The following is a 25,143-nucleotide window of genomic DNA, read 5'->3' as shown; positions in this document are numbered from 1 at the left end:
GAAGAAGAAGAAAATCCTAAATACATATGCGACAGTACAGATGTACGTACCTATGTATATAATATTATTTTGTATTATATTTCAATTGCTAAACTACTATTATCAGCATATAAACCAAGTTTAAATGTTTATTTTGATTCAGGTTGTTGAACTTATTTAACGCTGAGTGAAGATTCTGGCATTTATTGTTTATTGCAATACAATCAGAAAATTTAAACATTATGTCATTTTACGTTTCAATAACTTTTCAATTTAACGCAAAATTTCAATAAACAATTAACCTTACTAATACAATATTGTGTATCTATTATTGAGCTGCGTTCTGCTATCGATGACTGATCAGTCAGTGGCGTAACTAGAGACGTCATATCGAAAGAAAAACTATTGATACCGGTATCGGTATCGTAAGAAAAGTATCATTACCAAAGTATCGATCAAAAAATATCTAAACTTTTTGACGTCCCCAGGCGTAGCTGGATCACTAAAGGAGTATTATAATATTCGACCTTCTTTAGGAAAAAGGGCGTAACCCACACAGAACAAATTTTACAGGAGAGGCAAAAAACGATTTTTGAATGATTTTGGTTTAATATTAATAAGGCACAATATAGGCACAGACATGGGTACATTGTTTTTTTCCAATCTTTCTCATTTTTATTAATTTATGTGAAAAAATAAAATGAATCGACAACTTACATATGAGTATAAATCAAACTTTATTCAAACTCAGTTTATTTCTAACTTAGCTATTAAAATTATTGTTTCTGTTATATTTTCGTTTTTATTTTATTTTCCATAAAAATTGATAAAAAAAATCAATCCCGAAATCTGTGGGATTATGTTTACCAATCCCGGGATTCATAGGTATCGAAAATAACTCGGGAACCCGGGATTGGAATTCCTAGTCAGGACGTTCTTGATATCTTCCCACGTACACATTACTTAATATATTTTTAAATACTAAACTGCGTGTAAAAATATGGGATCTCATATTTTTACGAATATGATGACGTACCTTGAGTGATATTTTCATAAGGGGCCTATTTCAAGTACGCCACTGGTACAAGTTTGTGTTTAGTTGCATAATAATAATGATGTAATTCTGATTGGAATTGCTATATTAATGTAAACAGGTAATAGTTACCTACTTAATAGCACCGTCACGCGATTGAATGCTTATATTATTTATTGTATACATGGATAGCTATATCTTATAAATGACTTTTCATTTCAGTAAAATGTATATTGTTTTATGACTTTTTTACCTTAACTAATAACACTCTGTTGAATTTAATGACCTATGTATTGTTAAAAAATATTATAAGATATAAAACAGGAATTAATAAGTTAATTTATGACTGACCGAATTCCCACAGTACTATGTTACATTGTTAAATATTATAGCAAGAGATGTATTGTTGTTTTTATTTAATAAAACGCAATTTTTGTAGTACTTCTTCCATTTTTAATCAATAGATTAGGACCGGTTTCGTCCGCCTCAGAGGGACTTTTTCAACTGTCCGGTCAACAAACCGGTCCTGATCTATTGATTAAAAGTGGAATAAGTACCACAAAAAAATTGCGTTTTATTAAATAAAAACAACAATACAATGCAGTTCCACCATGAATTGACAGTTAACAAAATAAAAGAAAAGAAAAAAAAAGCAAGAGATGTTTTGATATAAATAAATAAAGGATAATTTTAAGTACTAGATATATTCCCACAATATTGCAGAGGGTGTAGTAACATGAATTGTAATTGTCCATATCATAAAATCGATAGTTTATGATGTTTTTGTAGGACGTTTGCTGTTTAGGGGACCTACATAATATATAAAATATTATTCTTCCCTTGACCGTTGTTAGTGGGAATATATTACAAGTAAAATCATCAATCTCTATTCAGTTTCCAACCTATATATTGCGCATGTAGCCATAGACTATAGATACATCCATGTAGCCAATATAGGAGGACTCTTGTTTCAGACGCCATACCGATGAGTTATGTTAAATAGGTACCTGATAATACAATAATTGTCAATTAATTGAATCCAATAAAGTGTTTTAATAAGATAAAATAGTTAATTAATATTTTTTGATAAATATAGCAGCGTAGTCATGGGCCCCACATCGTGAAGCGGGTCCCCAGGCTAGGATGTTTGGCGGGCCCCCTACCTATCGCTAAGGATAATGGCAGTGTGACGCTCTACAGTAGCGTTTTCCAAATGGTGTACGCGGTAAAATTAATCTGTATATTTAGTGTTTTATTGTATATTTTAATACATCCATTCGAATTATGGAGATGTCGAAATTGATATACAATTAAAAATTGTATCGTAAAACCACATAATAATATAATAGCGCTAAATAATAATAGCGCTTTTTTTACTATTAACGGCCCACATGCTCAGCGTACGTCAAAATGGAGCTTTTATACTATTTTCAAAGTGTGATCCTGGACATTCCTTAAACGTTGTAGATAATCTATTTACATAGTTTTGAAGCCTTGTTATCCTTTATATTTATTTTAAACATTTAATAACTGTATTTTTATTACATAAAATAGTATTCTTTTAAACCTCTCGCTCTAATGTATTAGAATATAGTCATATTTCAGTACGTCCATGTGAAGTGGTGTTAAGATTTTTTATATGTATTAATTTTTAAAGGCATTTATAAAACTATTAGTAAAATTTATGTCGACATTATTATAGTGTAATATTTACAGTAAAAAAATATATTGATAATCTCTGTGATCCCAAATTTGACAAGAATTAAGCATTTTATTATTCAAAAAATGGGCAAGATTTACACATTTAAACATAATTTTAAAGATACTGATTATAAGCTATGTCTTTGACCATTCAAATGTGATAAACATTCTACGAATAATGTTTGCTTTATAATAATTATTGACCTAAGAATAAGGTAGTATTTTTTTAAATACGCCATTTTTATTAGCATTTCCCAGTGGCTAAGCTACAACATACGGCCGTAGCCATAAATTGACAAACGATAAATGAAGTAGGGAGTAAGATCATGTTAATGCGCGTGTTTGAACATGTACTGTTTTACTGAAATATTACTATATTCTAAAACATTTGAGCGAGAGGTTTAAAAGAATACTATTTTATGTAATAAATATACTTTATGCAGTCATCAAATGTTCAAAATAAATATAAAGAATAGTAAGGCTTTAAAATTATGTAAATAGTTTATCTACAACGTTGAATGAATATCCAGGATCATGCTTTGAAAATAGCATAAAAGCTCCATTTTGACGTACGCTGAGCATGTCCCCCTTAAAGCAACTTTGGGGTGTGTGTTTATCTCATTTATCTGGTCGACTCGAGCCCTGTCAGCCACCCCCTTGTGGGGGCCATGAGCGTAGTTAACCAGTGCTATAACAGTATGTACACATCCGCGACTACAGTTTTTACTACACTATTTTCAGGCTATATGCATATTATAATATATTATGATGTATTTTATAGACACAGATTGACTTTAACAATCGTACGTTTAAGGAGGAGTGTAGTGTTGTGCAGATGTATCTATAGTCTAAGGTTGTGCATCTAGCGACCGAATACGGAACATGACATTTAGTCAAAGCTATTATTGTCATTAAGTATTATTAGGTATTTTAAAATATGCGGACATATACAATTAAGTTTCGGTGTTGTGAAGTTGGAATCGATTATATACAATTTATTTCAAATGGCTGCGTTGTACACATTTACACAAATTTTACATTTACACTAACTACTTTAGCGACGGGCATAAGTCCATTCAATGCAAATCAAAGTGAAACCGAGGGCATAATACGATAAAAACATCATATATTATCGTGCTATCTCTGTCGTAATCGCAGACTCAGGCAGTCAACGGAGTGGCTAACATCATCATCGCGTATTGCGAATTAATGATCTACAAACTTTTGCTACGGTTTGAATGAGGTAGACTACGATTGATGCAATATTTGCTAGATATACAACAATTACAATTATTGATGACTTATCGTATTTTATTTATCACATTTAACAAATGGATACATCCTAATAGAACTAAAATTGTAATTATTACACTTGTACATTTATTAATTTATGATTGCTATATTTACTCTTTTTTTTTTAGAATTATTAATAACTAGGTATTTCCTTCTTTTTCGTACAAGGTCGCTGTTAATAATTTTGAACAATCACAAACACCCAGGTTTTGAGAAAATCACATACATATTGTGTCCTCACCTGGATCGAACCCAGGACTCTCGGGTGGAAGGACAGCGCCTTACGCACTGCACCACGAGAGCTGCTTTTCTATATTATTATTTTTTGTTATACCATCGATAAGTTGTGGCACGTTTGATTCGAGATATGCCGTCAATTAGTGAACAACCAATACCTAAATTAAGTACACAGCGGTGTTATCGTTATCAAGTTTCACCACACAGAACATGTGTAAAAATCAATTTCTTTTTTATGATTTAACTATGTATCACGAGTCATGAGTCTAGAGATTCCAATCCCGGGATCCCGAGCTATTTTCGATACCTATGAATCCCGGGATTGATAAACATAATCCCGAAACTTTCCGGATTGATTTTTTTTATCAATTTTTATGGAAAATAAAATAAAAAAGAAAAAATAACAGAAAAAAAAACACTTTTAATAACAAATAACTACATTAGAAATAAACTGAGTTTGAGTGCAGTTTGATTTATACACATGTGTAAGTTGCCGATTCATATTATTTTTTCACATAAATTAATAAAAATGAGAAAGATTGGAAAAAACAACGCTTCGCACTATTAACAAAGTAATTCCACCATGATCTCATACGTTTTACTGCAGTTTCATATTTGGCTGACTAATTAGATTTATCAAGCGGAAAGGCCATAAGTACACCACGATTTTCTTTACTATTTTAAATCTCGCTAACCCATTCATTAAGTCTTTACTATCAGAAACAGCAATATCATATTAAGTTCACATTATTAATTATATTACAATATTATTTACTCCATTAAACTTATGTATTTCCAAGATTGATCGTATACAATATTAACAATAAATGTCTTAAATTGTATTTTAAATTATACTAGATTTATTTTTGACCGATTTTATCAATGTTGTTTGTAAATATAAAAAAACTATATTAACAATGGAAAAAAATGCCAATCCCGGGATTGTCAAATTGTAATCCCGAAATCCCGGGATCAGAATTTTGACTCGGGATTGGATTCTCTAGTCATGACTCATTGGTCAATAACAGTAATCCTGTTTTTCTAAATAAATACATAAATGATTAAATGCATACAGTCAAGGGTAATGATGTGCTCAACATTTTATATTTTATGTTTCTGAAGTAAAAGGTGCCAATGTTCGGGCATTTCCATAAAACATCAAAAGAAAATTACTCAAAAACGAAACGATCAAGGACATTTTATTCTTTCATGTCGTTAAATCCATGTAAATTTTATTCGAGAATGAGTAATTTGTGAAAGAAAAAAAAACATTTGAAGTCCGTATTTTGAGGCTTATTATATTCATACTAAAGAAGAAATATTACAGGGATGGCGAACCTATCCCACCAGTGGCACGCGAATGTTTCATTTTGAAGAGAAAATAAATATTAGATACTATTTTATATATAAGATTTTAAAAATGTTTTGATTTTATAAAAAAAAAAAATACCAATAAATATATACATTCTTCAGTAAGTACTTAGGTACTTATATATGATAATAAAAAATAATGACGACATAGCCATGTGTATTTTATTCGGTTTTTCATATTATGTTTAGGTACCAATCGATGCGGAAACGGAAACGACGAAATACATCCATAAATAATGATACCTCGCATTGTATAAAGACTATAAAGAATTACAGGCAAATCATTATAAAGAATAATCATTACGTTTAATGTAAATGTACGATTGCATAGGTCGGTACTTAGGATCGGGGAATTAAAAATAAAAATATATAATCAACACACCTTATGAAATTAATTATCGGCAGTCACTCAAATATAATAATTGCTCGTTATTTTACCTCAAACATAATCTCTACAAATGGAAAACCGCTCAAGAAGAGTGGTTTAAATGCTCCCACGATCTCTTTGAGTTATTTGAAAACAAGGGAAAAAAATATTCAAAGAATAAAAGATATGCCTTCGGCTAGAAATACAGTGAAAGACAGAATATCAATAACTCAATAATTGTAATTTTTAAACATTTTTAATAGAACTCTTAAAAACTATTTTTTTAGAAAAATAAAAATAGATTTTCGCCATAAAAAAAACTGCTTGGCACGTCAGACAGTCGAAAATTTTTGGCACGCGTACGTAAAAAGGTTCGCCATCCTTGATATATTATATACACGCATTAGTCTTATATTTTTTTTCTTCATAACGACGAAGCAACGTGATAAAATCCACATGGCAGAAAATCCCACTTCGCTATAATATAGAGATGGAACGGGTGATCACCATCATTACTACGTATACGATCCGGTATGGGTCTTGGCTACCTTCAAGATATCTCTCTTTCCTGCCTGTTTCTCCAAAGTGATTTCATCTCAATTTACACAGTCAAACTATCTCAATTTAGGTCTTCCAATTTTTCTTCGTCCCTTTTTTGCGTTTTATATTTTTGGAAGTTAGGTTTTCACTTCGTTTGCAAGGTGACTTGTCCACCATTAAGCCCAGTCGCTCACTGAAAATCGTCTCGACTGGTATAATAGTCATAAATCAAAACTGAACGCAACATGCAACTTTCTTATGTGCATATGGGCAAGGCCGTGTGAGGACAATGATGTCACACGGCAAGCTAAAATGAATGATGAAGTGAGATATTTCGGGAGTATACCTGCGCTGCATGTCGGGTGAAAATAGATGCGTGTGACTCCAGCTGTTTTTTTCAAATTAAAATGATGTATTCCACCAATGTGCGGAGCTCCATTTGGCAACGTGTGTTTTCTGAATAACATTGATGTCACATCGACGTATTCGACACGTTGCAGACAAGGCGTGTTTAGATGTGCGAGCCTATCTAGTAAAAATTCACATAATATACTAAAATAAGTAGGTAGATGTTGTTATTAAATAAAATACCTAGGTATCATACAAAAATGGTACCTTTGCCCAATCCTAATTTTTTTTCTTAATTCAAGGAATTTATGCGAGTACGGATTTTTTTACGAATGGGTGGAGAAGGGATTATGGTATTTTATAATTTGATATTAATGCAATTCGCTACGGAGCTTGGAGAATCTACAGTATGTCGATGACATGGGCTTCCGCTTTTATTTTGCGTTGTCAGTTCCGTCGCGGGCATCATCGAGTACTTTTCTTATACCCAGACACTCAATGAAACTCTGATCTTCAGCATTTACCATCGCCGTGCTCACTTGAGTTATCGTGTGCGCGTGTCCATGAATCGCCTTCAGATGAATCCAACATTCTAGCTGTCCTCAAAAAAAATATTGTCTGCGCATCGCTGTCATCCTGTATTTTAGTTTTACACAATACGAGTATATACCTACTCATATTTTAGTATTCATTTAGTAGTCATTTTTGCGCATCTATTCTATACACAAGACTATTATCGGCCGCTGTCAGCGGCTATCGAGGGTAGTTTATCATATTTTTGAATTGAGGTATTATAATTGTTACAATAAGTTAGCCGTCTAAACAGTCAAAACTGCACATCTCGTTCTAAAAGTTAGCACAGCCAAGAAAGGTACTGTTAAAACATAGCACTTATTGTGACAATTATAATACGAGGGTGGGTCAATAAGTCCTTAGAAAAGCCGACAGGTGGCGCGACTAGTACTGTAAGCGGTTTGTTTTCATGCAGCGGCACTACCGATTCAGTATGCTGCGAAGTTTCAATCAGATTGGTCGGGTTGTTGTGTGTTTCTCGTACATTTTAAAAAAAAAATTGCTTGTGGAAAATGGAAAAATGGAAAATGGAGAAAATTGAGTTTAGAGCTGTTATTAAACATTTTAATATAAAAGGGTTAACTGCAAAGGAAATAAAAAATGAGTTGGATTTAGTTCACGGCATATCTGCTCCTTCACTTGCAACTATTTATAACTGGTTAAATGAATTTAAACGTGGTCGTACATCAACAAAGGATGAACCACGCTCAGGACGTCCTGTAGAGGTGACTACACCAGAAATGATCAATAAAATCCACGATATGGTGTTAAGTGACCGAAGATTAAAGTTGAGTGAGATAATTGAGGTTACAGGGATCTCAAAAGGTAGCGTCATTTCTATTTTACATGACAAATTGGGCATGTAAAATATTTCTGCAAGATGGGTGCCGCGTTTGCTCACAGTCGACAATAAACGCAATAGGGTGGTGGCCTCTAAAGCCTTGTTGTCGCTCATGCAACGCAATCCGGATGAATTTTTTCGTCGCTTTGTGACTGTAGATGAAACATGGAAACACCACTATACTCCCGAGACGAAAGAACAGTCAAAGCAGTGGATTGTGAAGACAAACCATGTCCAAAGAAGGCGAAAACCGTAAAATCAGCTGGTAAGGATATGGCTACTGTATTTTGGGATGCACGTGAAATTATTTTCGTTGACTATTTGGAAAAAGGAAAAACAATAACAGGGGATTATTATGCATCTTTATTGGACCAGCTAAAAAACGAAATTGAAGAAAAACGGCCTCATTTAAACAGGAAAAAATCCTCTTTCATCAGGACAATGCCCGTGTTCACACATGTTTACGATCAATGGCTAAAATTGAAGAATTGAAGTTCGAATTGGTCGACCACCCACCGTATTCGCCAGATTTAGCCCCCAGTGACTTTTTCCTTTTCCCAAACTTAAAAAAATGGCTAAGTGGACAACGTTTTTTTTCAAATGAAGAAGTCATCGATCGGACAAATGCTTATTTTGAGGACCTTCCGAAAACTTATTTTTCTGACGGTTTAAAAAAAATTGAGAAACGTCTAACCAAGTGTATTGAGCTCCAAGGAGATTATGTTGAGATATAAAAAAAAATACAAAAATAAAAACTGTTTTAATGCTTTTTTCTAAGGAATTATTGACCCACCCTCGTACCTCAATACACAAATATAAAAACTATCCTTGATAGCCGCCGATAGCGGCCGATAGCAGTGGTTGTGAATAGATTAGATGCGCTGGACTTTCAGAGAAAAAATAAGTAGAATTTTCTGTTCACTGATGTTAAACGATGCTGTGAGTAGAGTTGGGTATTTCCCGAGAAAATCTCAATCTCGAGATTCAAGATTTCCCGAAATGATGAAATTTTGAATTCTCGAGATTCGGGATTTCCAGAAAAGAATTCTCGAGAATTCTCGAGAAATCGGGAAATTTAAAAAAAACCTGTAAAAATCCTAAAATCAGTGTAAAAATGGACAAATTGCAAAAAAATATTTAATATTATTATTTATGTAAAAAGACAAACAAAATAGAAGTAGGAAAACAAAAAAAAAATCAAAAAATTACTTATTAAAATATGATTTCAAAAAACACAGACTGTCAATCGCTGCGTCTGACAATTGCGTACGCTTTTGAGACACAAAATTCCCTGATGTTACAAAAATTGCGCTCATTTTGAGTCGACGTTGGCTTAATTGTGTTAAATGCCCCGATCAGTCCTTGAACGTTTTGTGTTTTCTGTCCACTTTTTTCATATAGAAAATCGTTTTTTCAATTAGTATTTGATAATAAAGAAATCCCGAATCCCGAGAAAAGATTCTCGAGATCCGGGATTTCCCGAAATGTTAAAAATTTCAATTCTCCAGATTCGGTATGGAAAATCTCGAAAATTTCTCGAGAATTCTCGTCGGAAAATTCCCGAAACCCAACTCTAGCTGTGAGTGCGATGACGAGCTCCTCGAATAAATTGCTATAAAAAGTGAGTTTTAATACAAAAAAGTTTGAGATGTACTGATTTAGCATACTTTTATAGGGACGATAACTTACAGTGATAACACGATTATTGTACACAGTTTTATAGTGCAATCAATACACCTGATAAAATGGATTAGTTCCGTGTATTGATACGATACTGTCAAACTGATATCTTGATACCTAAATGGCGGTCTGTGATATCTGACATATCGCGCGATTATCAACGCTAATTGTTGTATTGTTTTATTTAAAATATTGATAAAAACCACAAATTTCGCAATCACTATCAGACGGCAACACAACTCAATGATGTATGGGTAAACAAGAAAATCGCTATTTCCGGTCCAAGGTCGACCATATTATGGAATACAACAATACACAAAGAGATGAGATGGATTTGTTTGTGATAACAATTCTCACACTTAGATAATATTAAGTTATTTTTTTTTTAAATATGAGAATTCGATATTATCCGTTTGTTCAACTTGCTGAGTCTTAGATATACACATAATATTATTGGTTGAAAAATAACATGCGAAATTAACTCTACCATTATAAAATAACATAACCTATAAAGTCCCGAGGGCATGCAGATACAAAATAATTTCTTTTTGGAAGATTTTTTAATCAGATTTAATGCGACGTTACATAATATCATAATAATCTATTGATCTTTCTATAGAAATAATATTATTAAAAATATACTACGGACTTTTTTGACGTTTCATCTCGTCTAAATTTAGTACTTCGTTCAAATATTGTTGTACGTGTTAGCAGTATTATCACTTATCAACAACAATAATTAGTCGTTTTTTGTATAATATGTATATTATTACTGATTATAATATATTTATTAGATAATATACTTATCACTTATCAGTAAGCTGACAACTGTCATTAATCAAAACAGTGATTCAAGATGTATTCAAAAGCATTCCACATTCAAATTAATCAAAAAATATAAACAGTGCAGTTTTTCAACATTGTCATCGTTTATTTTATAGTGTGATATGTAGGAAAAAGATAAATTATATAATAGGTAATTGAGCCGCAGATGCTCGCATGAGCTTTCATATATATTTTTTTAAGAAAAACAGTTTATTCTTTTCTCTTCAGTTTATTTGGAATCTATGCCTGTGCAGTAGAACGATAGTGGTGAACTTGCCGGTAAAAAAACAAACTACACCGCGCAGAAAGAGATTTTGAGGTTAACCGATTTTCACGACCTGACAAATAGACAACAACGCGTCTCGCTAACTCTTGAAGAATATGATTGACGAGACAGTCAGCACATTTACATGTAAACCGTTATTATTGTGATAGTATAGATTGTTGTAATATATTATTATACCTTCTAATTAAGCCAGTTTAAATATAAAATGTGTTTATATGAAGTTGATTCCGCCGTTCCATAACAAGGGCAGGGTAAGTTTGGTTTAGTATGTAGGTATATAATATTGTATGACTCAGTTTCGAAAAAATGTCGTTTAATTTAAAAATAAATAAATATCATAGCCGTCGAAGTGACTATATTATTATCTATTTGAATAGATAATCAATTAGTTTGATAAATCAAAGTAATTATTATTTATCATGCCTGTAAGCTAAGGATCAACGGGTTTCCCCAACAGCTGATTGCATGTTTAGTCTGACAATACAAATTCTTGGATAATTGCCAGTAATTAAAGAAAATCTTAATTAATACATTTTACCTACTCGATTTTATACCTGGTTAATTTTTCTTAGCTCAGTAGCATATGACTTTTAAATTGAAATGTCCCATTTTATAATCATGCGCATTTTTATTTGACGTTATAGATTCATACAAAGCAGGGGTGTCAACTAATTTTTACATAAGATCTACTTTGGAGAAGAAAAGTCCTCCGCGATATATATTTATTGTATATAATAGATTTATATTATTAAACCAAAATAGAATCTTATTAAGAAAATTAAATAAAGAGTTGTACTTAGAGTTGTGTATTTCCCGAGAAAATCTCAATCTCGAGATTCTAGATTTCCAGAAAAGAATTCTCGAGATATCGGGAAATTTTAAAAAAACTTGTAAAAATCCTGAAATCAGTGTAAAAACAGACTAATTCCAAAAAAATATGATTTTTTTTATTTATGTAAGAAGATAAATAAAATAGAAGTAGGAAAACAAAAATAATTCAAAACATTACTTATTGAAATAGAATTTCAAAAAACACAGACTGCCAATCGCGTACGCTTTTGAGACACAAAATTCCCTGATGTTGCAAAAATTGCGCTCATTTTGAGTCGACGTTGGCTCAATTGTGTTAAATGGCCCGATCAGTCAAATCGTTTTTTCAATTAATATTTGGAAATAAAGAAATCCCGAATCCCGAGAAAAGATTCTCGGGATCCGGGATTTCCCGAAATGTTAAAAATTTCAATTCTCGAGATTCGGGATGGAAAATCTCGAAAATTTCTCGAGAATTCCCGTCGGGAAATTCCCGAAACCCAACTCTAGTTGTACCTACGTATTTTTATTTACATAACTGTAGTTATTTTATTTTGAATTCATACATTTTACTTTGAGCTTCTGGATGCTACAGAGCATAAATTACTTATCCTACACTGTAAGCTGAAAGTTTCTACAATTTTTGTATAATTGGTGGTGTAATTACTCAAACCATTTCTCAAACATGATTCCAAATGTTCGTCCGTTGAAGTTGTTCTGTACATCGATTTTATATTTTTTACTTGCGAAAACGCTGATTGGCACAAGTATGTCGTACCAAAACAGGCGTACAAATTTTCAGCACATTTTAATGGATTTGGATTACTTATCTGCTGGTAAATTAAAACTTTGGATGATAGAAATATGTATAATAAATAAAATCCCTTATACTTCCATATTATGCATAAATAAATTAAATATTTTTGGCGATCGTCTAAAAATCATTTCGCGATCGACCTTATTGACAACTCTGATATTATAAAGAGTATGATTTTAAATGCTGACATAGGACGCTAGATATTTGACCATGTCGGTATAACATTCGAGTACCCGATTCTGGTATAAATTCATTGAACGTTTACAATTCTTTTTATTAATGTTTTTTTATGAATAGATCATCGTAAAAGGTTTTCACTCAACAACCGTAAAGAATACGTACCTATAAAAGTAATAAGTCGTATCTTACATTGGGATACTATCAAATTACAAATGAATTTTAATTGAAAATCTTCATGAAATTAGATTGAAAAATTTAAATTATTATCAAATCAATTTATAAATTTAACATAAAAATAACTAAGAATGTGAAAAACAAGAATTAATTTGAAATATAACCTAGCGTACACGTATAGTTATGTGAATATTGAAAGTCAAGACAATTGATCTTAGGAGGTATTACTTTTGATGAATATCCATTTTAAAGACGACGAATTGAACGAGGCATAGACTAATTTTGTGCTTAAGTCATCCTAAACGGTCTATATATAGATTGTTTAGACAAAGATGCTGTTCCGTGGATCTTCTACTCATAATATTTACTCGAATCTAACACCGAGGTAACACCGACTACAATTTTCCATAGACTTGTCAGTTACAGTAGTCAAAAAGGGAAAAGTTAAAAACAGGTTATTTTATTACAGAGTTCAATATTTTTGTATTATTTTTATTATTTATACAACTAGGTACTGATAATTTAAAATACATATTTTACTAAATTATGTTATTTATTCAATTATTTTATGGTGTACCTAACAGATTTGGTCAGTGCGCCATATACGCACAGAATAGGTACCTATAGTCCTGGTTACATTTCGGCATTTTTCCGTTCGCCAGATGATCGCATCGTATTGCCTGCCTCCAACCCGTTCAAAATGGCCGTTTTTGTGATGAAAGTGCTAGCGCACGTAGCACGTCGATTTCTGTTCAGCATCACGTCAGTGTTACCAACAGAATGATTTCGCGAAAAATGTATTATAGTAATATTTCAATTTTACGTCAAATAAGTTAAAAGCACTATAATTTTGAAGGATTCAAAACGAAAAATGTTCTGTGTATTATAGTATTTTTTAAATATTATATTTTTACGTCAAAATGTCAAATTAGCATTATAAAAAGATGACATTACTGCTTCCCGTGAAAAATTGCCGTACAGCTGATGTAGACAGTAAATTTGACGCAGTGCGTAACACATTTCCAACCTAAAGCATGAAAAAAACTTCAAAACCAGAATTTAAAAGTTGAAGTGATGAAAAAGTGTAGGCATAGCTATTAAGAAGTAGATATTCTATGCAAATTGCAAAATGGAAACCGGTTCCGTAAATTTCCTGGTGTTTTCGCCCAAAGCTTTAAAAAATCCAAAACAAAATGTAGATTTGGGTCGTATTGTAGTATATTGAATTCGGAAGAATATACGTATATCGTATACAATAAACATAACACGACAAAGCCCAAGAAGTTAAGGGGTATTATCACATTCAACCAGTGATGTCCCTAGACAAAATGCCGCTCCTGGGCAGCGCCGAAATGCCAACCCATTTTTTATAAAGTATTTTTTATCATCCGTGCACGTATCGTTTCTGGTCACCATGGACGTCGAAAGTCAACAGAAGTAAACTAGACATCGCGAACCCGATAAAAAATTAAGTTATGTTGAACCTTTTATGTTAATTAATATATTTTGTTCCCAACCAGTGAGCTGAATTTTTTAATGGGACGGTAATTTCATTATTACTAACTTTAGGTATGTAGCTATTATTTGTATATATACCAAATGAATACCAAAATTCTCCGAGATTTGCCGCCCTTCGAGTAACTGCCGCCCCCAAGCGACGCTCAATCTGCTTACCCCCACGGGACGTCACTGCATTCAATAAAATATTCATTATACGTTCCAATATGTTCAATGAAAATATTTAATAAAATATCAAAATCATTCAGAATACGTCAACCCACCGAGATATCCTCTGAATCAATCCGCTGCTAATATCTAATAAATAAGAGGACATACAAATCATTGAGTCTATCATTACAAAATGTAACAAGAAAATAGACACAATGTACAAAATATATTTTGTAACAGAGTACTGATTGACATGTCACATAAATTGCGTCAAAACTTTCAAACATAGCTTTGTTGCTTTTGAAATAACATATTAAACTACTTTTTAATGTAAACATAGATATAGCTAAACGAACACGTAATTTATAGGTTTTTAAATTTTTTTAATTTATCATTGACTTAAAAATATATTAAGTAATTGTTTTTATATACGTGTTGGTTAAGTAAAACACTGAACTAAGTTGCATGATTTAAATTCTATCACTAGATAATGCGTCAATTACATTGAGGTACTTTACGATCTGCTTGTTGGCGAATTTAAAATCTGCCTGTAAAGTCACCCAGTGTCATCATTGAATAAGCTAACAAGCAGATTGTAAACAATCTACCGAGAAAAGTTGAAAGCCGGTCAACTTTACACGCTACACGCCGGCGTGTGGGCCTACTGCGTCTGCACAGTAGAGCGCAGTAGCAACATCCCGGTAAAAAACGAACTACGTCGCTGGCTTGTGGCTTCTCAGCGAATGGAAAGTTTTGTGAGTCATCATCACAATCGCAGTAGCTGAATCGCCCGCTATTAAATTCGCCAACAAACAGCTCGTAAAGTAGCTCAATGTAATTGACGCATAAGATATCAAAGAAGCATTACACTCCATTTAAATAAAGCCTCAGAGCGCGATGCAGAACCATACTTAGGAACGTAAGTCCTTAAGATACGCACCTATCTTTAAGAGGCCAATATCGGCAACTTAGATTGCATCGCCTACATTATCCTTATATAATAATATTATGTCATATGGCAGGTAGTAATCTATCCTAACCTAACCTAACTATGTCAAACTAAATAACAAACTGTGGGTAGTGTTTATTGCCAAGTTAATCCAAATGGTTCAGCATCTTGCTCTTAAATATTTAATATCTTCGGCATTCAAATTTTAATTATTTTAATTAATTAAAATTTTATGAGACTGGTGTCCTAACTGATTATAATTTTTTCGCTAAATAAAACTTTGCAGACATTTCCTAATTAGTACCCACCTAGAGTCTGTGGCATTAAATGTTTATAAGATAAACACTTATGGTATGTATTTATTTTCTTAATTTTCTCATGATTACGAGATTCGCCAATGATAAAACTCTCATTCCATTTTTAACTTGCTGTAAGGGGAAATAACATTTTTGTGACGCCATATATACAAACACCGCATATACTTGGATTCAATCATCAAACTAACAATGACATTTTTAACAAGATGCCCACAATGCCCGCCCGGCTTAAGCGTCGGCCTATATCACCGTGGGTCCCAGGTTCTAATCCTGGGTCTGGCAAGAACACATATTGTTTTTTTAATTTGTGTCTGAGTCAGAGTATGGACCTAATAGGTTGAGCCAGTGACGTGCCGTGGGGGTAGGCAGATTGAGCGTCGCTTGGGGGCGGCAGTTACTCGAAGGGTGGAAAATCGACGAGAATCATTTGGAATATATATAAATAGCTACTTAAACTTAATAATAACGAAAACACCTTTCCATTAAAGAAAACTAGCTCACTGGTTTTGTCGGGTTCGCGATATCTAGTTTACTTCCGTTGCCCTTCGACGTCCATGGTGACTAGAAACGACACGTGCAGATTTGCGAATAATTACAGTCTGATATTTTGTTAGTAATGTATCCATACAACACATTTTTTTGAATCTTAGATATGGGACTCATGAAAGGATGATAAAAATACTGTATTAAAAATGGGGCGGTATTTTGGCGCTGCCTAGGGGCGGCATTTTATCTAGGTACGTCACTGGGTTGAGCAAGTGGCTGACATGCATTTCTCGTAAAAACAAAATCTATTATTACAAACCTCCACTCTGTGGACGCCCATATTATGATCTATGATTAGGATCGGATATGGTCGTACCTATAACAAGTTAGAACTAAGTGACGATTTATCACTTGAATGAGCTCTGACTTGCGAAGAGTAGTTGCCCAAGTATAAACTGACTTCACACACTTGATCTCTTAAACGATTCTGATCCCATGAAATAACTGCCTACCAAGCAGAACGATTAATTTGTTATCGTATGAAGTCGGCAATTATAAGAATAGATCGGCTTGGCAAACTGATCGCAATGGTAAATTTTCGTTTTGATTAAATAATTGAAAATTGTTTTGACGATTGTATTGTCTACAAGCGGATAACAATACTCAATGTAATGACAGTTAAATGTATTGACGGTACAACAACGGAGTCTGCATTACTGTCCTTTATTTGAGCAGGGTGTCGATTTATATTTGGTAATTGTGCCGCAGAGGTGGACACGAGCTATTATATATATATTTTTTATGAAAACGGTTTATTCCATGTAGATAATTATAATAAATACTCTTTTCTGTCGGCGCATCGGTTTTTCGATCCAATAATCGTTAATTGAAAATTTGAAATTTTCATACATTTTGATACACCATTATCACAAACTAAGATTATTTGAGGTAATATTAGGTTAGGTTAGGTTTGGTTTGGTCTAAAAAGAAAGTTGTAAAATCTCATGTCCACCTCTGCGGCACATTTACCTTATATTTTTTTCAAGTTGTTAAGTTCTCAAGAAGTTAAGTAATCCAATTTTACAAAATTATTTGTGAATATTTACGTAGGTACATAAAATATACGAATATTGAATATTGTGTTCTGATACAAATAAATGACTTTTGATATTTGACTTCCGGTCGTGGATTGTTAATTTTTATGGCACACATGTTTTAAATATTATTGAATTTTTATTTCAGAAAGCTTTGAATTTAACGTAGATTATAACATTTTGTCAATGCCACTTGAAGTTTTCAGATTTATCAAAAATTTTAATCAAACACAGTAACTTGGCGTCAGTGTTGCTAAATGTCATTCATAAAAATATGCCAGATAGAGTAAGAAAATAAGCTAGATGGCAGAATAAAATGCTATATTTTTTTCAAAATTGAAAATGTAGTGTCTGGAAGCCAGCGTTTCAAAAAATTGTGCCACAATATTATAAACACAGAACAGATTAATTCTGTTTCCCTGATTATAAACATCGTTTTAACAAGAGCAAAGATCGAAAAATAATTTATTATTTAACACATTAATAGAAACAGTCATTGAATGTATTAATTATAAAATGTGCCTATAACTATATACATGGCCCCCATATCCTGAAGCGGGCCCCCCTATCTATCGCTAAGGTTAAGAGCCGCGTAATGTTCTACAATAGTAATCACTAAATGATATTCTGCGGAACTGCAGGGTTCTGTGTAAAATAAAGGGTTTTCCGAGATTTTTGACATTTTAAAATAATTCAACTTGAATTGTCGGCACGGTATCATATTATTATGAAGCAATGATCGCGACCCCCTTTTGTGATAGCCAAGTAACATGCGGTCTTTCATCGTATTGTCGATTTTATTAATAGTCGTTTTTATTAGCCAGGAAACAAACTAAAAATAATTATAAAATAATATTCCACTCGTGATATAGCCCCGCAGGCGACTTTTTTTACTATTAGCGCGAATTTGTAGTGTGTATTTATCTCGCTTAAATGATCGACCCGCCACGCCTGGCCCCTCCTAAGCCCGGGCCCCCATGCTGGAGCCCTGTCAGCCCCCCCCTGGCTTGTTGCGCTTGTTGCGCCTGCGCTTTGATCATAAGAGTGGTGACAGGTGGCACTGCCAGCTGGTATTTTTTTCCTAGTAATTACTACGTAAGATCAGCATGCTCATTTTCAAGCAAAATAAGCTGCTGGTGTCGAAAAACGCTAGATTGATCGCCATACGCCAAATAGAAAATTTGCATGCTAGATACCTATTCAAAATGCTCGATCTGGCAAGAAAAGCGTTAAGTCGGCAACGCTGCTTGGTACCACAGTATTTTATATTTTAGTAATTACGCAATTGCTAACTACAATTTTTCTACAGCCAATCACAATAAAAATGACTCGAAACGTGAATTTATTGAGTGATTTTACATTGTATTATATTATTATCATTGTCAGCCTGGATCTATACACTGCTGGTATAATAACTCTAAGGCCCGTTTCAGACGGGACACTGGTGTCGCGCTCGTATATAATAAGGAGGCCTTTGTATTTTAATAAATGGGTGTTTGTATTATGTTTATGAACGCCCCAGAGCTAGTGAGTCAATGCGTGTCCGGTACACTTTTCCGTCGGCCGCTACATTCTCAAGCCGCCGATACAATTGTTTTTATCACCGCAGCCATTTTTATGTTCTAATTTATAACGCGAAATTATGCGTTGACTCATTAGCTCTGGGGCGTTCATAAACATAATACAAAGGCCTCCTATATTATATCGAGCGAAACACCGGTGCCCCGTCTGAAACGGGCCTAAGTTGATTATATTAATATTATCAATACGGTGCTATATGCATTGAGTTGCTAAGGTATTTACTTGCTTACCAATGGATGGCTTAATAATTTGTCCAACAATTATCTTCTATTCGAGTTATGTTTCACGCAAATTATTATTACATCGCGTACCCTTGTTTCTTTCTTTATCTAATCATTCCGTTTTTTCTCTGTATGCCCTGCCAACACCTCTATATATTATCACTTTGTGCTATCTACTCGGATGTCTATGTTTCATAGGGATATCTGCTAGAGAGAACTACACACAGGTTGAATACTTCGGGTGATAGGCATAGTTGTGTTTAGAGTTGGGTATTTCCCGAAAAAATCTCAATCTCGAGATTCGGGATTTCTCGAAATGATGAAATTTTGAATTCTCGAGATTCGGAATTTCCAGAAAAGAATTCTCGAGAATTCCCGAGAAATCGGGAAATTTCAAAAAAACTTTTAAAAATCCTAAAAATCTATGTAAAAACAGACAAATTCTTTTTTATTTATGTATGAAGACAAACAAAATAGAAGTAGGAAAACAAAAATAATTTAAAACATTACTTATTAAAATAGAATTTCAAAAAACACAGGCTGTCGATCGCTGCGTCTGACAATCGCGTACGCTTTTGAGACACAAAATTCCCCGATGTTGCAAAAATTGTGTTCATTTTGATTCGACGTTGGCTTAATTGTGTTAAATTCCCGACCAGTCCTTGAATTTTGTGTTTTCCATACAGAAAATCTTCTTTTCAATTAATATTTGATAATAAAGAAATCCCAAATTCCAAGAAAAGATTCTCGAGATCCGGGATTTCCCGAAATGTTAAAAATTTCCATTCTCGAGATTCGGGATGGAAAATCTCGAAAATTTTTCGAGAATTCCCGTCAGGAAATTCCCGAAACAGAACTCTAGTTGTGTTATATACTTTGTAACACATTTTAGTGAATAAATGATTTTATTTCATCAATACTGGGATTCCTGGGTCGAGATTGAAAATTCTGTCAGGAATTCCAATGTACACAGTAAATTGACGTGATTCTGGTCAATATTGCATCAATGTAACATAGAAATGGTTACACAGACAAACATACAATATTAAATTACGTTGTATTTGAAAAGCAAAAAAGGCGTATAAAAGGATGCCATTGGACATAAAAAAGGATATAATGCTGCCAACCATAAATAACAAAAAAAAACTAAAATTGTGGAAGCCGTGTTTCAAATATCACACACCGAATAAACAATCGAATAAATAAATTTAAAAAAAGTATTCCAAACAATTTTTAGCACCAATTTTATAACTTTTTGAAGTTATACTTCTTTAGGCGCGTTTGGAAAATCAGATCAGAGTGTATTTTTGGCGTATGACATGTAACACATAATTTATTTTTTCACACAAAAATAAACGCACTAGATTGGATTCGAACCACCGATTGTTCCGTTATCAGCTGAACGCACTACCATTGCACCACAGTATGATACTCCAATCGTGACGATTATACAGTATCATATTATAGTTTAGAATTGTTCCGTTGCCTAGGCAGCGAATTTATTATACAGTATAATTATAGTTTAGAATTGTTCCGTCCTAGGCAGCGTTATTATTTTTGTCGGCCACGTAAACAAACTATTAAACGTCATAATGGCAATTGTTACTTTAAAAATAAAAATAACGATAGATAATTATACAATTTTGTAATATAAGTTAAAGTGTACAGAAATAAGCCAACGGCGTTCCAATAAGCGGTCCTTTTTCTTGAGTGTGTAATTTAACAAGATAATTAAGAGCTAGTCGAAGAATCTAGGTTATCACAAGTTTTGTTTTTGTTTTGTTACGCCAAATAAGTATAACTTCTAACGCGCGTACATAAGTACACACACCGATTTTTTTTGTCACTAGTTTATTTTTTAAAATGAATGATATTAGATTTAATGGTATTGGGTTTTAAAACTTTTCGCCATAAATTAAATGCCATAAATGTAATTTTGACAATAGATCTAAAGTGAAATAATAAAAACAATATACAAATAATCTGTATCAGTATAGTATACGGCTATCTCTTTTCGATAGAAAGCTCACGGCCAACTGTGCCACGGTGAAAAGTTTTACGTACAATTTACATGTAACCGAATATACTAATATGATCAATGATCGTACTATTATATTATTGTATTAATGGATTAACACATGCATATAAAATCATGCACTGCTTAATGTACACGGATTATTTGCATGAAGATCAGTAACACGTGTTGAAAGAAATTTTATTGTGGCGAACAAACAAGCAGGTTGGAAAATTTATTAAAGCAAACACAGTGAAAATAAATTTAATCGTTGCACTTTTCGATAGCAACACTTTATGGAATAATCTGTTTATTGATTCGTTTCTGTGGTAACGGATGATATCCGTAGCAACAAAGTCGCTCAGTGGAGTTAGGGTTATAGCGCCTGTACACATGCATGGCATTACTGTCGGCAATTGTGCTTATTTTATTTATTTAAGAATACAAAACATTGTGAACATAACAAATCTAAATTCAAGACGTACACAACATGAGATTTACATTATAACAATTATTACAATATAGAATATAATAATAATAATAATAATAACACAAAAACAAATTAAATCAAAACATACTTAAGTACAATTTAATACAGAAAAATAAAGTTTCAAAAACAAAATCCAAAGTACATCACTGAAAATGTCTGGGAGGGCAGTTATTATTCTTGCACCCCTCGCTAATGGTGACTGATAGGCTTGACACGAGGAAACGGTTACGATCCAGAATAAATCATGGCTGCGACCACGTAGGTAATTGGCAGGCGCATGTAAATTCAAATTTATTAGGACACCAGTATTGGAAACCATCCCTCGCGCTAACAAGCAAAAGTGTTTCAAGAGAAGAAGAGACCGACAAGATTCAAGAGAGTGAAAAGTACAGTAAAAACGAATTATTGAAAGGAAAATAGTTAAATGTCTTAAAATAAAGACATCGAAGAAACTTCTTCTGGACGTGTTCTAAAATAAGCTTATAGGAAACCTCATAAGGACACCAGATAATCGACCCATGACAACTTCGCGTCTCGCTTACTCTTGAAGAATGAGATTGGAGAGACAGTCAGCGCTTTTACGTGTAAACAGTTATTGTCATGACAGTTTTAAATAAGCACAATTGCCGACAGTAATTCCATGAACTTATACAGGCGCCATTAGTCAATATAAAGGGCCCTAAATAAGTATGGTATGATCCATCCGAGAGTCAGCATGACTAAATCTGACAGCTGACTTTATCTCTAAACTTTTAAAATTGATTTATGCTTCTTGATCCTTCTACTGGTAACACCGTTAGCTATTAATTTAAAGATATGGGCTAATATTGTCAATGGAACATAAAATAATATGACTGACCGAAACACATGACAATGCTACAGATACAATGATTTCGCAAAGTCATCAAGCTGTCAGACGATAATCCGAAAGACTCACTATAAAGTTGTCACCTAACCCATCATCATTTTTCACCATTATAAAGGATATGTAAATGTATTATTTCCACAATAAATAACATTTACCCACGCGTCAGCACATAATCTCGTGGGTCCCAGGTTCGAATCCTGGGTCTGGCAAATACTCATATTATTTTTCAAGTTGTATTTGGAGTCAGAGTATGGACCCAATAAGTTGAGAAAGTGGTTAAGGGGGAGAGGCATGCCAGCAGAGAACCTAGCAGAAAAATACGAAGCTTGCAATTTGAGATTTTTTTTTATAATTTACAATTTCAACTGTATTAATGTATGTCTATGTCTCTGAAAACATTAAATAGATTTTAATTTTTTTTTAATTTAAAGATAAACTTACAATTTTAAAAAATGTAATAAAATGTGAATTCGTTGCAGGGTCACATCTTATTATTACATTTTCTTTTACGGTCATATTTATTAATATAATTTAGTTTATTAAATTTTCAATTTTCTGTCGTTTAGATTTTTGACTAATTCATCGTTTTAATATTTTTAATATTTATTTTAAAAAACATCGATTTTTATAAAAATATAAATGTGTATAACTTGAAATCCTTTTTATTTATATCAAATCGAGTTTCAATATTGGGACCATACCTAAAATAATTGTTTTAAATTTTTGTATGAGTCAGAGTATGGATCTAATAGGTTGAGCAATTGGCTGACATCCATATCTCGTAAAAACAAAATCTGTTAAAACAAATCGGACATGGTCAAAAGAAAGAAAGATAAATTAAATAATAATTATTTTTTATGACGTAAGGCGAATGACAGCAACGCTATTTTAATTTGTTTTGCTCATATACCTATCACCGACTTCAAAATATTATACATATTTTTTAAATTGGGATTGTCCAGAAAATCCATATTCATTTGAGGTTTATTTTTTTTGGAAAATGTAAAATGTGTAAGATATTTTTTTTATTTAACAGATATTGTACTCCATAATTACATTAGCAGCACCCATTGCCACTCAGCCACAGTAACCGTTGTGTATTTAATGAAATAATAACAGTATTAAACAAATAATCATACGTTAACTATAACAGAATTCCCTAATTAGGTTAATAATAGCTCACGGGTGAATTTATATGGGATATTATTTAGATACCTGTTACAGGTGGGTGTGTGTGTGGTTAGAAAATTGAGTTTGTTCTATGGAATTAATGCCTCTATGGAATTTATACTATGTCATTTATTAGTTATGTTAAGTAATCAAATATTCAATGAAGATCTCAATTTAGTTACTTACTCGAAATGCTGTGGTTATTATATTAATAGTATAGATTGAAGGAAGGTTTTCTTGCAAATATATCATCAACATATTAATATTCCGATTCTCTGTGTTCAATATATACTGTAGAACTTTGATTATTCAAACAATGGAATTAGAACCTGTGGGTGTATGGAAAAATGAAAGTATTGCAGCCGCCTTTTCTCTTTAGTAAATTAAATGCAGTTTCCAGGAAGGTTGTATGCGAAAAAATACTACCTTTAATTAATAATCCGGCCATGTCCGATCCTAATAAGATCATATAGGCCTCCACAGAGTGGAGGTTTGTATTAACAGATTATGTTCTCATGAGAAATGGATGTCCGCCACTTCCTCAACCTAATTAAGTCCATACTCTGACTCATACATGAATTTAAAAAAAACAATATGTGTACTTGCCAGACACAGTCTATCGACCGAGATGCTATCGACCGACGTTTAAGCCCTTCGGCCATCGTGGGCGTTAAAATTAATAATATGATCCTGATAAGAATACTCTAACGTACACGTCTTTATTTAATACAGACTATCCATGCAACCTCAGTACGCGTTCCCACCAGACTAATCATGTACATAAGTTATTACCATAAAAGCTAATAATTAACGTCGCGCAAGAAATAAGAAATTTAAATTTTCTTTACAATCAGGCTGACGTCATATACACCACACCAAATATACCACATTGTCAAATAAAGATATATAATAATATGACATTTATGATTTTGTTTATCTAGCGGATTTTAGAACTTACTTGTGCTCCTGTATGACCTGCTTAGTGACCACTATCACATCCCGTAATCTTATCCGCCTCCTTAGCATATAGGTATATAATACTAATGTCATAAAGACCGCGAAATTAAGCGCGCGAAGAGATGATTTCAAAATGCAATTTGCGGCTGCCCGTGAGTTTGTCTACATTGCACATAAAGATGGTTGGTAGACTTCAGTGTGAGAAGAACGAGTCTTTTTCTTTCGCATGGTTTCTGTATTCGATCTGTTAATATGAAACCCAAGATCATTTTT

This window comes from Rhyacophila brunnea, unplaced genomic scaffold (assembly GCF_057557595.1).
Source record: "Rhyacophila brunnea isolate RB1 unplaced genomic scaffold, BYU_Rbru_1.0 scaffold_14, whole genome shotgun sequence".
NCBI lineage: Eukaryota > Metazoa > Arthropoda > Insecta > Trichoptera > Rhyacophilidae > Rhyacophila > Rhyacophila brunnea.
The sequence above is the reverse complement of the archived record's forward strand: the minus strand, read 5'-3'. Positions refer to the sequence as shown.